General features: G+C 33.6%; 1 protein-coding gene and 1 pseudogene across 4 annotated transcripts in view; both read left to right on the top strand.

Annotated features, from left to right (window-relative positions):
- CNTN5 (contactin 5) overlaps window positions 1-16,404 on the top strand; it is a gene marked incomplete at both ends in the record, with an annotated part of 738,975 nt that overhangs the window by 30,759 nt on the left and 691,812 nt on the right. The gene's annotated exons all lie outside the window — the stretch shown is intronic.
- On the top strand, window positions 1,286-2,084 carry LOC308641280 (mitochondrial import inner membrane translocase subunit Tim23-like; annotated as a pseudogene). Its single transcript has one exon. The product of its transcript is annotated as a mitochondrial import inner membrane translocase subunit Tim23-like (transcript).

Here is a 16,404-nt window from a genome sequence, read left to right as displayed (position 1 = left end):
AAAGAATGCTTTTGAAGTTTGGATAAAATGGGCCATGCTGAGAGACATTAAGAGCTGAATGGTTCTGTTTATAAAGTGGAGGCATTTTTAGTTCCTTAGATCTGACCTAGAGAAGAAAGCAACAGAGAGGTAAAATAAGAAGAGGACAAGAACCTGAGGAAGATATTTGGTTTAATTGTCCCAAGATACCATGTACCATCTCTTTACCTAAATGGTAGTTTGCAGAAGTCAAGGCAGAGGCACTGACTTCCACATTTATGACATTTTCAGATTAAGAAAAGGAAATGAAAATCTTTATGGGTAAAATAGAAGTTCAGGGGAACCAGTACTTTGAGACAAAATGTAATAAAGAGACATTAAGTCTCCTAGTGAGTGCTTAGACAGCAGGTGGTGCAAATAGGAGAAATTGAACTTTTCATCCTGTGAGGGTGCCAGGGGGCTCAGAGAGTGTCTTCTAGCTTTTATTTAACATATGAAAGGAAAAGAAAAATTTCTAAAGCTGCAGGACTATAGACTCCAGCAGTTGCAATCCGAACTAACATCTCACCTGTGTTCAACTTCAGCAATTAGAGAGATCCAGGATGGTGAAAGCCACAGCAGCATGACAGTGAAGCAGGTCTCTATGCAGACCAACCTTAGCAATGTTCCTGTCTGTACTGGGAGCTAAGTAACTGTAACAAGTTTCTGTAATGTGATTAGAGTTTCTTAGAATGAGTAATTGTCACAGTTGCTGTTGTGGAAAAGTAATTAATTATATGAAGTAATTATAGTTTTCCCTCAAGTATACTTAGGCTTGATATTTTTTTTCTAGAAATAAAAATAGCAAAAGCAATATTGTCGGTATCTTGATAGGTAGTGTATTGTTTAGAACCAGGATTGTAAGATAGAAAAGAGCATTGATGGAATGTGAAGCAAAGGTGGAGCAAAATGTTAATATAAACACTGTCCTAATGCAAGGGGTGACTTCGAAGGGGCAATTTTAAGATGAATATCCTTTTCAGTAGGGTGAAATACTCAATAAAACACTGCCTAAATGAGAAGATGAGAATAACTCAAACACAGTCATACCCTCATAGGATTTTGCAATTTCAGGGGAAATAACCATCAATAAGATACATAAGTACAATAATTTAAAAGTGTGTTAAATGTGCATATTTAAGCCATTTGATTAATTTTAATTTAGAATTCAATACGTTCTACTCTGATCTTTCAGTATTCATGTATTCAATATTCTAAACAACCCAAACCAGAAAAATACTGCTTCAGAAAAAGGATCTGAAACGCGGGTCTCCCCGCGCCTACGGTGAAGCAACCGCCAAGCACTGGACCCCGGCTTGAGAAGGTAGTTTCCTGAGACACCATGGAAGGCGGCGGGGGAAGTGGTAACAAAACCACAGGGGGATTGGCAGGTTTTTTCGGAGCGGGTGGAGCAGGTTACTAACCCACGGATTTAGCTGGCGTCCTGCTAACTGGTATGAACCCTCTGTCTCCTTATTTAAATGTGGATCCACGATATCTTGTGCAGGATACGGATGAGTTTATTTTACCAACTGGAGCTAATAAAACACGGGGCAGATGTGAACTAGCCTTCCTTACCATTGGAGGATGTTGTATGACAGGAGCTGCATTTGGGGCAGTGAATGGTCTTCGGCTAGAATTGAAGGAAACCCAGAACATGGCCTGGTCCAAACCAAGAAATGTACAGATTTTGAATGTGGTGACTAGGCAAGGTGCACTTTGGGCTAATACTCTAGGTTCTCTGGCTCTGCTTTATAGTGCATTTGGTGTTATCACTGAGAAAACACGACGTGCAGAAAATGACCTCAACACAGTAGCAGCCGGAACTATGATAGGCATGTTGTATAAATGTACAGGTGGTCTTCGTGAGGTAGCACGAGGTGGTCTGGCAGGACTAATACTAACCATCCTCTATGCACTATATAATAACCTGGAACACATGAAAGGTTCCCTTCTTCAACAGTCACTCTGAAGATTTTTACCAACTCATGAATGTAGGACATTTCAGTAGTCATCTAGACCAATTAATCAGTCTGGAGTTATATTCTCTTCTACCTACAATTAGTTTGAGAAATTGGAGATTTGGATTTGCTGTGATAAAGATCAGGACTGGCATTTCTTCTTGCCCTTAGTTAAAGGCAAAACCCTTTGGTGACTCACTGAGTAATGTGGTTGGTATTCTCCTTTGGAGAAGATATTGCACCTGTTCTGTCTCCTACTCCTTGAACTAGAAAACCACTTACTCTCAGAATTCAGGTCATGCTTATTGTTAATACTTTATCACTGTTTGTTCATTGCATGATCTCAAACTGCAATGTTGCCCTGTGTTCTGAATAAAGGGTAAAAAATAGAACCAAAGTCATAACTCCCACATAAACATAGTTGGTGTCTCCATTCTAAGACATCTGTCCAAGCCAGGCACAGCAGTGCACATTTTTAAGCCCAGCATCTTGGGAGGCTGAGGCAGTATTGCACGTTTGAGGCTAATGTCTGCAACTGAGGAAGACCCTGTCTGGAAAAACTAAAAAGGACTGGGATGTAACTCAGTGGCAGAGTGGTCTTGATTCAATGCCCAGTACCACACACACACAAAAAAAGTAATAATAATAATAAAATAAAACATCTATTTGGATATGAAGGCAAAGTTAATCTTGGCATTTTCTTCTGCCTAAAGGAGGCCAAAATAACATATTTTTGTGTTTGTATTGCAATGAAGGACTGTTGGTGAAATTAACAACTAGGATAGGATTTTTCACCAGTAAACTGATAAATTGGCATTAAGTAATCTGAAGGTATTTTAAGTTAATCAGAATGGTATGCTAGAACAGTCTATCCAATAATCATGTTTAATTCTATACATAGTAACTCCTTTCTGGGAATAACTAGAAGCTAAAAGTTTTTCAAGAAGCCTTAGGAAAAGTTAAGGAAAATACAGGCGAGTTTAATTTCTGAAAAAAAAAAAGGATCTGAAATAAAGTACATGTATATTAAGAATATTAAAAGTAATTTTTCCTTAAAGAAATGTTGTTATAGAAAATTAATCCAGAGGTGATCTCAGAAATAGGTTGTTCACAGTGAATTTCTCATATGTTAGTTGAAAACATAAAATTCCTGTTTCCATAAATATTTGAAAAATACATTAACTTAATGAATTATGATTTTTAATATGTTTGAAAAAAATAATTGAATAAAAAGAAAAAAATCAAATATACATACATTCACATTAGTATCCACATAAAATTTGATTATTAGTACCAGTCCAATGTATGTGATAGTCATACCATGACTCCTACACTGGGATAGAACAATAAGACATAATATTTGAAGAAATATGAAGAAGCTTACTGTCCTCATATTATTTGTATAATAGTTTTGGGTGTGAGAAAAAGTTAATGAGCAGGAAAAATGAAGGTGAATAATATAACATGAGTCATACTGTAGAGTGTTCATATGCCATACAGTGGTCAAGGAAGGAAGTGTTATAGAATGATTAGAGAGAGAGAACACTTGGTTATATTCAGTCCTTGAAAGATGAGTTTGAGATATGGAGGGGGGAAAATGATTCAAGGGAAGAGTAGTGCTTTGAACAAAGGCAGTCAGGCCTATATTTAAGTAGAAAGGAATCCAGTGAAGGAAGCGGGTAGGCAGAAAGCAGGACAGCAATGATTACATAAGTCAAAGAAGGATAAAAGAAGCAGGTACACAGAGCACTATGTTAAAAAATGCCACTAATAACAATGAATATAAAAGGGAAAACTGCTAGGTACAGAAATGAGAAAAGTGGGAATGATTTCGGAGACTAATAAAAAGAAGAGGAGATCTGAAATTAGACACTCAAGTTCAAACTTTGGCATTGCTACTTATTGTCCACATAGCTTTATGTGTTACTTTATGAGCCACTTAAAATACATCAACTTTAAAAGTGAAATAATATTACTTCACAAGTAGAAAGGATGAGCTAGGACATTGTTTCTGAGCACATTAACAGTAACTAATGTCATAGAAATGATTGGTCTTATGTTATTGGATATGTGTCTGGGAAGGAATATTTATAGCTAGGTACAAATTTTGCATAGAAGAAGTATGTCAGAAAAAAAAAAAACTCCTATGCAAAGAATCAAAACAAGATCATTCTAGACTAAAGAACCAGCAAGTATAAAGGTTGTAGCAGGAAAGGGTTTAGAATAACCAGTAAAAAGGAGCCAAATATAGAAAGAACACAGTGAGCTAAGAGGAGAATTGTTCAAGATGAGTACAGAAGTGGGTGATTAGCAATCACCTTGATCATGCTAGTGTTTATTCTTTTAATACTATGAAGAATAACACTAAGAAAAAAGTGTCCATAATGAAGTTTTCACACTAACCATAAAAATAAATATTTGCTACATTTCAAATAAAGATATTATAATCATACTACAAAATATCAAGTAAAGCATAAATTAATAAAACTATAAATGCAAAGAATAAATGACCAAAAAGTATAAATTATGAGCCACTAATGACTGCTTCCTTTGAGAAGGAAGGAAGGAAGGAAAAGAACATGGGAAAAGGTTCAGAGACATGGGATTAAGTGAAAGGGAATATGAATTTAATGTCTCATAAATAACTTTTTTGCTTTGCCTTTTTAAGTACTTGAAGTAGAGTAAAATCATATTTCAAAAGTAAAGTAGTTAGTACAATGTAAAAATGGGGACTTTTCTTAAATTGTAAAAGAATGACTTAGAATAATTATAGATGGTGTAGGTTTGCCATTGTGTGGTGGGGGATGAAACTGCTTCTAATTAATAGTCAGCAAAGATGAGGCTCAAAATGGAGAAAAAGCCTAAAGACACTTTGAGGAGACTGCAAAGATGTTCACAATAGCTATTTGGGAAAGTGGGAAAAACATAAATTTGAGAATAAATCTGAAGTTTAAGTACTGGAATTTAAGGGAATCCAATTCCTTAAGATTCCACAAAAAAATTGTTAGATCTAAAAAATTGTTTAAGTAAAGTTGTAGGAAATAAAATCAAGATACAAAATATCTGTTGCATTTCTAAAAACAAATGATAATGTAGCTAAAAAGAATTCAAGGAAATAATCCAATTAAAATGACATCAAAAAAGCTCAAACTTCCCTACAAAAAGATGCTAATTACCTTGATGTATTCATCACATATTGTGTAGATATATTGAATTATCATATTGTACCCCATAATTAGTGTCAATTTAAAAATAAAATATTATTAAGGAATAATTTTAATCAAGGTGGTGAAACAATTGTATACTGATAGCTATAAAACACTGATGAAAGAAATTGAAAAGGACAAAAATAAATAGAAACATATTCCATCCTCATAGATCCGAAGAACTCATTTTATAAAATTCCCCACATTACTTAAAATAAATTTCTGTTAAAATTTCAATGGTATTCTTTTCATAAGAAAGAAAAAAAAACTTAGTATTTGTATGAACCAAAAATACCAAGAATATCTATATCAATTCTGAGAAAAATAAAGAAAGTTGGAAGTATCTTACTTCCTGATTTAAAATTATGCTACAAAGCTACAGTAATCAAAACAATAAGGTGCTGGCATAAAAATAGACACATAGACTAGAACAGCATAGAGAGTCCAGAAATAAAGCCAAACACGGTTGACTAATATTTGACATTGGTACCAAAAGAACCTCATAGGACATGTCATCAAAAATGGTGCCAGGGAAACTGGATTTATATAGGAAAAATAATGAGACTGGATTCTTATAAACACACAAAAATCAGCTCAAAAAAATTAAAGGATCTAAATGTAAAACCTTAAACTATGAAACTCCCAGGAGAAAACTGATATTGGCAATGATTTTTGGATATTACACCAAAAAGCTCCGGTTTGGCAAAAATGAATCAGTGAGACTATATCCACTTAGATAATCTCTACAACAAAGGAAACAACCAGAAAAATGAAAGTGCAACCTAACAACTGGAAAAAATATTTACAAACCATGTATCAGGTAAGTGGTTAAATCCAGTATGTATGAATAACTCACAGGACTCAACAGCAAGAAAACATATTATCTACTTAAAAATGGGCAAAGGATTTAAATAGACATTCACCTACAAATGGTCAACAGGTTACAAAAAAGATTCTCAAGGTCACTAACCATCAGGGAAATGCAAATAAAAACCATAGTTAGGTGTCACCTAATATCCTTTAGAGTAGCTATTATGGAAAAGAGTTAGCATGAATGTGAAAAAAAGGGAAATGTGTATACTGTTGGTGGGAATGTATATTGGCAGAGCTGTTATGGAATATAATATGGAAACTTCCAAAGCTATTACATTTAGAATGATCATATGGCCCAGCAATTCTTCCTCTAGGTATGTACCTAGAGGAAATTTAACCATTACCTGGGTGGTTTTTACATTACCATGTTCTGCATTACCATATTCATTACACTATTCACTTTAGCCAAGATGTGGAAACAACCTATGTAGCCATCAATGGATGAAGAAATTGTGGTGTGTGTGTGTGTGTGTGTGTGTGTGTGTGTGTGTAACGGAATATTATTATTCAGGTATTAAAAAAAAGGAGAGCCTATGATTTTCCAAATTGATGGACCTATAGTACTTAATGCTAACATAAATACAGGAAATAAGTCAGTTCAATTTATAGCTAACATGTGCTAAGTGAAATAAGCTAGACATACAAGGCAAAATATTACATGTGGGATCTTAAAAGAAGATCAAATAAAAATGTGGTTACCATGGTTAGGGTTCAGGGGAGAAGATGGAGAAATAAAAGTCAAAGTTTCAAAGTAGCAAATATGCAGCCTGAATGAGTTAAAAGATCTACTGTACAACAGAACAACTATAGGTAATAGAGTATTCAGGATTTTGTGAAATCAGTAGATTATAGCTGTTCTTCTCATGGAGGTAGATGGGTAAATATGAGATAATGAATGTCATTTCATCCTCTGAAATAATAAATAGATATTTATGTAAACATATACACATACATATTATAGATACACATCATGTTATGTGTATTTATGTGTATATAGATATATATTAACATCAAGTTGCATACTTAAATATGCATATTAAAATTTATTTAAGAGAAAGGAAGATAGTGAAACCAGTTGTTTAATTTTGTCTATCTTCCAGTTAGTTATAAGCAAATAAAATGATTATAATTATTGAAATTAATTAGGGCTAGAAATATCATGGGAAAATGCAATACAGTTGGGGTGAGAAGAGCAAGAGAGGTCTGAAGACCTTGGCATTGCGCTGGGAAAAGAGGAAAATGAGGAGGAGGAGGACAAGCATGGTGAAAACAGGGATGGGGGTTCATGGTAGAGCAGAGTCAAAACTCCTGGGCTGAGGTACCAGAGCAAATGCATTAGAAGGTCAGAGGTGACTGTCTAAAGAAAGTTACTTGAAACTTGACATTTTTGTTGGGGGAATGTAGTTACTAGTCATTACAAGTTCTCAGGTATGACCCTGAAGGCATGGTGCTGGAAGAGTAAAAAATACTTTTATATCCTTTTCTGGATGTTTCTTTTGATTGCAGCTAAGCCTATGAGGATTGCACCCACATCTCTGACTTCTCCAATTTCTCTAATTTTATTTAACTGTAGTCTGATGAGTTTATGGGTTGTCTTTTGGATGTAATTCATGTTTTCTTGTCTGTCATTTGAACAATTCCAGTCACCTTCCCTGACATACACTTATATTTGTTTTACCTATTCACTTCTTATTTATTTTTTAAGAACCTGACTATATTTCAGGTAGATCTTCTCATGAACCACCAACTGAGGATGATGGTGCCCTCTTGTAGACACATTGAGTGTATAGCCTGCATAATTTATTTGGTGCAGATCATATACCTTTTCAAATATCTTGTGTTACCTTGATACATCATGGTGCTTTATTCAGGGTGTGATGACTATCTAAATCACTTACCCACATCCAGTGTCATTTTCACTCAGGTGACCATTATATCGGTGCTCCTGTTGGTAGTAGTGTAGGGGGTATGGCTTTTCAGGGGCCTAATTTCTTTTTACCCAATGGCTTGTGGCTTTGTTGTCTCGTAGTCTGGGCATTCTACCCAGACTAGACATCTGACCTGGCCAGCCAAGTCATGGGATGAAAGAGCCCAAATCTCTTTTGAGTAGGATACTTAAATCACTGGGAATACTTTGGCTTTACTCTGATTTAAATAGGAAACCATTACAAGAATTTGTCAACAGAAGAACACAGTGAAATATAAGTTTTTGCAGGAACTATAGGAGATAGGCACCAGGGAAGTGGACTAATGACAGTAGTCTGGATAAGCAATGATGGTGACTTGGACCAGTGTGGTAAGAAAGGAGGTGTTGTTAAGTATTAGGTTTCCAGATACATTTTAATGTTAAGGACAATAATATTTTCCAGTGATTTGTATATACAATGTGAGAGGAGAAAGATAGAAGGAAGAAAGGAAAGAAAGATGGAAGGGAGGAAGGAAGGAAGGAGATGGAGCTGACAACTCTTAGAAATGACAACTTAAGCATCCCTCAAATAAATTTTTAGAAGTGAGTAAATATGTTATCTTTTCTCCACCAGGATTGACTTATAGCTAGATTAGATATTTCTGTAACTTCTGGCCCTAGGTTTTCCTGTTCTAGTGGGCAGTGCATTTTCCTTCATTATTACCCTGAAATATAAAAGAATATTTTAGGCATTTATAAATTAAGAGCATAAAGATTTTTTATCACCTCTTGTAATATCCTCTTGATTGCTAGAATGCCCAAAGGATACATAACCAAAAAAAAACCCAGCTCTGTTACAGGCCAACAAAGCACATAAGATATAAAAATTGAATGGAATTTTTGTCACTTGTATGAAAGGGACTGTCAGTTGTTCACTGATAATTTAAGTGTTTTCTGTCACACACTGGGGACCTCCATCAGTGCAACTTCAACCTTTAACTGCCTTTATTAAAAGTACACATCATCATGTGGCTACAAAAGCATAATATAACAATATTTCTTTCTCTTATCTTCACTATCTTCTTTGCAGAAAAAAACTTGTGTTTCTATGGTTGTGGAAACTAATTAATTCTATATCAAGCAGATTTAATAATAGAGAAGACTTTTTAGATATTGACAAAATAATATTTTAGCATTTTTTTTAGGTTGTTGTATTCTTTCCACCAACAAAATCTCACCATCTAAAAGCTTTCCTTTCTATTATCTATGTTTACAAAGGATCTGGACCAGAAAGTACAACTTCTGCCAGATCCCCATGATTTGGATCATGTCCATTTCTACTTTTGAGTATTTTCCAGAATCTCTATCCTACTCATAGCATAATGCCAAGATGAGATCAATCACCGAATGGGCCAGTTGACTTAATATGCATCTTCTCTACCGATACACAGTACAAAATGTGTCATCTCTTTGATATATGATGATTGTGGAGGGGATTAGGAATATTTCTCTTTCTAGTGTTGTTGCACTATAATCAGAATATCCTATAGAAATATCTGTTAATTACTGCCTGATTGTTGGTTTTCCTAGAATGGTCTCTATTTTTATATGTATAGTATATTCAGTATCATAGCATATTTTTCTTGGTCTAGTAGATAAAGTTACTTTATTGTGAAGAAACATTTTAGTCTTAGACTTATAGGACCTATTGTTATCTACATTTCTATCACTCATGAAAGTAGTGTTTATTTTATTTGCTACAATTCTTTGACTGGGAACAGATTTGCTGAGTGGAGTGCTTTGGTTGGTAGCTTTTTTTCATTAAGTGCAGTTGTGTGAAAAGCTACAGTTAATGCAGACAAGTGAGGCTTTAACACTCTTCCTGTTCCGGGGATGTAGCTGAGATCTGGACAAAGCTTATATTCAAAAAGTAGCCTTGGTCTGTTTCTTTTTGTTTAGACCTTTATGTAAGCTCAATTCCTAGCATGCAGTTCTGCTTCACCCATGCACTGTTAAGAAGGGCAATGCACTTTAGGAACAGGTAAAGGTTAACTGTTACAATCCGCCACCATATAATGGGATACAGTGGAGTATCAGGTTAGCCTTGGCCTGTTCTATCAATATGAGCTCTTAACTTGGAATGCAACTGTGAAAAGAAGTGCTTTAGTTACAACACAATAGGTAGCATCAATTTTGCCCAGCACAAAGCTGTAGGTGGTTAACGATGGCTTGCCACACTGCTGTTAATGGTACCACTTTAGATCAGTACAGCCCTGTAAGAGGTAGCATTTAAACTTAGCACAATATGAAAGGCGGTACTTTCATCTTATTCAAAAAGACTCTGGCATAGTAATCCTCACTCTTCAGTTGATTTTGATAGGACACTTAGATGATATTTCCACAACCTTTCTCTTCAAGTCACAGGTTATTAAAATGATGAGTGAAAATATCTGTAGACGTTTCCTCGGTATACATGATTTCCTCACATGTACAACTCCGTCCTTGTTTTTAAAAAGGTGAGTTAAATATGAAAATAATCTAAATCTCTCAAACCTCTTTTAAATACTAGTAACTCAGAACATTGGTAAAAATAATAGAGTATAATAATCAAAGGAATTGTAAGGATAAGTAAATTTAATGATACCACAAGAATCGGGAGCATGTAAGCTTATAAAGCAGATAGATCAATTGACATTGTCTTTCTCCAAAACCTTTCTCTAAACTAATAAACTAATAAAACAGAGGTTCTATCCATGATACTGTAAATATCAATTTTTATAATGATAAAGGTACGCTGAATTCCTTCTTTTCAATCCAAATATATATCATAATATATTAGTGGCAAGACACTTGTGATCTTTACAAGTGAAATTAATATATAATGAACTTTAGTACAGTGCACCTTATCCATCAGAAGGGTCTTAAAACCTTTAAAATTTTACTTGCTCAAACTAGGGGCTACATTGAAGCTTGTCAGTTGTCACTTGAGAGCTTGTTAGAATTAAAGAACTTCGCCTCAACTTACTGAGTCAAAATATGCATTTTAATGAGGTCCTCTTGCTTCGGAAACTCATAATTTGAGAAGCACCAGACTAAATTGCCAAGAAAATCTTTAGTTCTTGTTTGTGAAGATTTTTTTCAGAGTCAGGCATTACAATCCAAATTAATGTTTTTATAGTATAAGTCAATAAGGATGTTACTATGTTATGGTAGAATCCTTTGTTTAATTTTTAGAGCCACTTCAGGTCTTTGAAACTTAAAAATTTCCAAGATCACTGAATCCTAACTAATCAATGCTGTCCTGTACCACAGTATAGGATCAAGATACCATGAATTAAAGTAACTTGGAATCCTGTTCAAGAAACTGAATCCAGCTGATTATTCTTCCATTAACACAGTAACATCAAGGAGTTTCTGTTCTTAAAGATGTAACCTAAAAAAGATCACAACAAACTACTAATGTCCCTCTTTTGTGTGAACCCTTCAATCAACAGACATTTATTCCACCAGTATTTTTTTAACATCTTATAAAATCATGAATTTGAAGAAAAATTTACAAGCTTCAATAGGTATAGTCCTAAAGAAATCTAAAGTAAATTATCTTAAAGAAAAGAAAGGTTTTTTTTTTCTTTGTATGTCTTTGCTTCAGCATTCAAATTAGCAATCTGATTAGTCCATTAAGCAGGCATGGAATTAGGCATTACATGCAATGAGAAGAAGACTTGTTGGATTTTCAGTATTTGTGGATAGCCAATATTTTGGGGGGAATTTAACTATTGGGTCGGGTGCCACAGCACACACCTGTAATCCCAGTGGCTTGAGAAGCTGAGGCAGGAGGATTGCAAGATCAAAGCTGGCCTCAACAACTTAGTAAAGCCTTAAGCAACTTAGTGAGACCTTGTCTCAAAATAAAAACTATAAAATGTGCTGGGGATGTGGCTCAGTGGTTGAGTCCCTCTGGGTTCAATTTCTGGTACCAATGAAATCCACAAAAACAAGAAAGAATTTAACAATTGGAATGGCAGAAGATGAATCATTATTTCTATGAATTAATAAAACAAATTACTTCTCTGTGTTAGGGAAGCACTTTTCATCAATGTAAAGTGATTTCTCTTTTCTGGTCTATAAAACTACCTATCAGGCAAAAAGACTTAAAATTTCACAAATAGACTAACAACAATGCAATTAATTATATTGGGTTGATATATATATATATATATATATATATGTATATATATATATACATATATATATATATATAACAAAGAGCATACATACACACACACACACACATATATATAATAATATACTTGACAAATGATTAAATGCTTTAGTCTATTATTGATTTATTGAAACTGTTAAACATGAGAACTTTTTTTCACCTTATGATTAGGAAGAAAAAATATCACTTAGTACTTGAGAGAAGTTTTCTTTATATATCTCAAGTTTTGAAAATTATAAATAGTAATGTCTTTCAGACTTCACCTCTATGACATACTAGAGTTGAGGAATGATTTCTGATCCAGAAGAATCTCTTGCTGTTGTCACAGGACATGTTAAGCAGTACAAAGACACAATTCATAACAAATGTAATTGAATATTTACTATCAAATAAAAGCAAATATAAAATTTGAGTTCTGTGAAATGTTCTTGGCTCTGAAGTTTTAGTCAGCATATGAAGTAAAGTGCTCTATAAGTGATTCCATCCTAATAGGTTAAGTTTAATCCACCCAATAACTTTTCAGTCACTGCAGATTTAAGTTGTTTCATGTAGCCTAGAAATTAGGACAATTTAACTATTTTTAATCCTTCCTCTTTTTGTTGCTCACTATATATTCCCCAAAGTTTTCAAGATACCTCAAAGGAGGGTAGTGGAGGAAACCTGGAAAGATAGAGTCTGTTTACATTTAGGATTCTCAGAACAAAAATGGAGATCATTTATCTATTGACTGAGACTGCCAGGGTCCTTGGCCCAGGTCTGTTTTTCAGTGTCAGCATGTATTCAGCTGCTTATTTGAAAGTGTTTGGCTTTCTCAGCATTTATTGCTTCTCAAGTGCCCAGGTGGCCACTCTACTTATCTTCAGGGTACCAGGAATGCTAAGGAGAAATGACTACCTGTGTCTAGAATTTCAAGAGCTTATGTACCCCACAGTTTTTTTAGTAAGCCCAGTTATTCCTTAGTAGGGGCTACCTCAGCTCTCAGCTCTTTTTTTAACTGTGGACTGATCCCAGAGGTGCTCTACCTCTGAGCTCCATCCCCACCCCTTTATTATTATTATTATTACTTTTATTTTTATTTTGAGACACAGTCTCACTAAGTTGCCCAGGTTGGTCTCAAACTTATGATCCTCCTGCCTCAGCTTCCCGAGTTGCATGCATTACAGGCTTGTACCTTTGGGTTGTATTAGTTATATAAAAATGAACCATCCTGATATTGTCTCCCTAATATGCAGTCTATCAACTCTTTTTATTAATTAATTAATTAATTTATTTATTTATTTAATTTTGTTCACCCATGATTCTGAGCCATGAGGATATGATTGGACATTCTGTTGATTGGAATATTTTATGTAGGGAACATGATACCAGTCTCTTAATATGAAGATATTTCTATGTAATGTCAAGAATCACAATTTTAGACTCCCCAAGTTCCTAAAAGTTTTTTCATGTAGTCTCTATTCCCTACACCCTTTTTTCATATATATATATATATATGTAAATATGAATCCTCCAATACAGATTGTTTTAAAGAAAATTTGTAATGTTTTCATACATATTAAAATATATATACAGGGCTAGGGTTGTGGCTTAGTAGTAGAGTGCTCGCCTAGCATGCATGAGGCACTGGGTTCAATCCTCAGCACCACATAAATGTAAAATAAAGTTATTGTGTCCACGTAAAACCAAAAAAATAAATATTTTAAATATATCTATCTAGATAGATAGATATGTGTGTGTGTATGTGTGTGTGTATATATATAAAATTTTTTTCTTTTAAATGTCAAAAGCCTTTTTGCCTTCTTAACAACAACTCAGGGGAAAATTAAGCAAGTTTGCCCTTTGGAAAGTTTCTTCTTTTTAGTTTAGGAATAAACAAAACAAAACAAAAAAACTTGTTTTTTTTTTTTTTTTTTTTTTTTTCTCAGATGTGAACTAAAAGTCTAACGCATACCATTTGGCACTCAGACAGGAAGGCCATCATGACAACCCAGGGAAGCAGGAAAGGGCATGTGTAGGAGATATTTCACATCATCACATTGAATGTGATGCTATTATTACCATGGAACTTTTAGAACTCACAGTAGGTAACCATTCATATTTTAATATACATTTAAAACACCATTTTTACTGACAATCAGTGACATATTTCATTTTCATATATGACAAATGTTAGTCAATTTCAAATATGCTATCAAACTGAACACTATGTTTATGATAAATGTGTCCTTAATAGAGCCCTTTATTAATCAAATAAAATTAGGAAAATTTAATATGATAAATTTATGAGCAGTAAGATTTAAGTAAGTTAAAATAATGAGTCATAGTTGCAACTTTTTAAATCTATTTTTGAAATACTGCAAATACATAATTAATTTCAAAATAGCAAAATATAAATCCTCATAATACAGAATGACAAAATGTTTTTTAAAATGTCTTTGTAAGTTCAATTTGTCACTTGGAGAATTTTTATATAAAATAAAACACCTACATTCTGGAGGCATTATGGAAATTGGATTTTTTATTTTTGAAAATGTATTGGTGTATAGTAATTATAAGGAAAAGTGGGTTTCACGGTGGCATATTGTACATGCACATACTATACTGGAATTCTTCAAATAAGTATAGTAACCATCTTCAAAATTTTATTGAGCTGATTTTGTAAAAATGCCTCCACCTCTCATATAGGCTGTGTATTGACAAGTACCTTTAGAAGAGAACAGTTTTCTGACAGGATTTTAACATTGATTCAACCATGTAAGAAATGAATTTTAATATGTTATTGATTTGTCTATTATTTTATATATAATGTCTGTAACATCTTATAAGAAGAATTGAATGTGCTTGAATAATGTCAATAGCTTACTAAGTAAATGTTCAATTTAATATTTTTGAGTTATTTCTAAATACAGTGTTTTGTGCTAAAGAGCACCAATGATAATACAGGATGTATTTTTTTAAGTGGGTTAAACTAGTATATGTAAAAAAAAATTAACTATATAGTGATATCCTTTCTCCCTAACAAAATACCAAGGCTGATATGCTCACATCTAACCAAGTCCCATGTGTAAATGTTTTTCATGATCCTTAGGTGACCATTTTGAAAAAAACTAGACAGTAAGAATCTGTTAAATACAACAACATATTTAAAGACATAATATTTGATTTATTAGGCACAGACACTTTGTCAAAAACTCAATATCCATGTGGAAAAATGAAAGATAAATAATATAGAAATCAATAAAATGTATTATTAATATTTAATATATGTGTATAAAAGCTATAGTAATATGGAGAAATGAAACACAATAAAGCCCAAGTTCTTTAAAAGTAGGGAGAAACAAACCTTTCTTGATGGCAGGAATTGAAGTTGATTTTTAAACACTCCTACAAAATAGTTTCTCTGAATTTTAAGAGTATTAAAAATTACTTGCTATGTGATCCACATAAGACTAGCACTGTTTACTTAATCAGACATCAGGTTGTATTTTCTTTCTTTCTGGCTTGTTTGTGTAGACTTTCTTTGTTTCCACCTACTAGTTCTGGCAGTTATCACCTCCTGCCAATACTTTATCATCCTCAAATTCCTTCTACACAATAAGAATAGAAAAGATCCTTAAAATGACTTCTTCCTAAGATGTTACAGACTTGCCTTGCCAGTAAGAAAATAATCTCAATGCAGCTGATATTTACAGTACTCCTTACAAATTTCCATCACAATATTCTTAAATTTATTACACACAAATTCTTGACAAAACAAGCCTCACAAAATGACTATTCTGTGCTTCTCTGTATTTACTTATATGACATTCTAAAAGTTCTCTTTTCTGAGACCTCATCCAGCTCTGAGATTATCCACTCTATCTCCTCTTTGGAGGTCTTGGTGATAATAAAGGAAAACAGTGCTGGCTTCCTCTCTGAACTCCTGTGATACTTTGTCTCTGACACAAAGGCTGTATGTGGTGTTTACATTTAGATGTAAACATCATGCTTCTGTACTTAAAATTAATCTTCTCAACAGTAGGAAGAATGACGTATAATTTTTACCACTTTATAGATTAACATGCAATAAAATACAAGGCCATTTTTTCTATACACTAATGATGGTTTTGACTATTACATGCACAAAATAACTAGATTTATGGAGATTTCAAATTCATTACATGAAATCCAAGTTCTTCACTATCTAGTAATAGATCCATGTCATAGAAAAAAGAAGAT

Source organism: Spermophilus citellus, assembly GCF_964194105.1.
Source record: "Spermophilus citellus genome assembly, chromosome: 2".
In the NCBI taxonomy this organism is placed as follows: domain Eukaryota; kingdom Metazoa; phylum Chordata; class Mammalia; order Rodentia; family Sciuridae; genus Spermophilus; species Spermophilus citellus.
The sequence above is the reverse complement of the archived record's forward strand: the minus strand, read 5'-3'. Positions and strand labels throughout refer to the sequence as shown.